We start from the raw sequence: 748 nt of genomic DNA, 5'->3' as shown, positions 1-748 counted from the left end.
CACTGACCCTCCGACAGTGCGGCAATCCCTCAGTGCTGACCATCCGAAAGTGCAGCGCTCCTTCAGCACTGACCATCCAATAGTGTGACACTCTTTCAATACTGACCCTCTGACAGTGCAGCATTCCCTCAGTACTGATCCTCCAAAAGTGCAGCACCCCCCTCAGCACTGAGACTCTGACAGTGCGACACTCCGTCAATACTGATTCTCCAGCAGTGCGGCATTCCCTCAGTGCGGACCTTCCAGCAGTGCGGCACTCCCTCAGCACTCACCCTCTGACAGTGCTGTGCTCCCTCAGCACTCACCCTCTGACACTGCGGTATTGCCTCAGTACTGACCATCCAACTGTGCGGCACTCACCCTCCGAAATTGCGGCACTCCATCAGCACTCACCCTCCGACAATGCGACACTCCATCAGGACTGACTATCCAAAAGTGTGGCACTCCCTCAGTAATAACCCTCCGACAGTGTGGCACTCCCTCAGTACTGACCCTCTGACAGTGTGACATTTCCTCAGTACTGTCCTTCTGACAGTGCAGCACTCCCTCAACAGTGACCCTCCGACAGTGCGACGTTCCCTCAGCGCTGACCCTCCAACAGTGCGATGCTCCCTCAGCACTGACCCTCCGACAGTGCGACGCTCCCTCAGCGCTGACCCTCCAACAGTGCGACGCTCCCTCAGCACTGATCCTCCGACAGCGCGACGCTCCCTCAGCACTGACCCTCCGACAGTGCGACGCTCCCTCA

General features: G+C 58.2%; 1 protein-coding gene across 1 annotated transcript in view; it reads left to right on the top strand.

The window, feature by feature from the left end:
- Positions 1–748, top strand: part of LOC125487937 (sialic acid-binding Ig-like lectin 13) — a 43,083-nt gene that overhangs the window by 27,195 nt on the left and 15,140 nt on the right. The window lies entirely within an intron of this gene.

The sequence above is a fragment of the Rhincodon typus genome, chromosome 47 (assembly GCF_021869965.1).
Source record: "Rhincodon typus isolate 14 chromosome 47, sRhiTyp1.1, whole genome shotgun sequence".
Taxonomy (NCBI): Eukaryota; Metazoa; Chordata; class Chondrichthyes; order Orectolobiformes; family Rhincodontidae; genus Rhincodon; species Rhincodon typus.
Note: the sequence above shows the minus strand (reverse complement) of the source record. Positions and strands in the feature narration are given on the sequence as shown.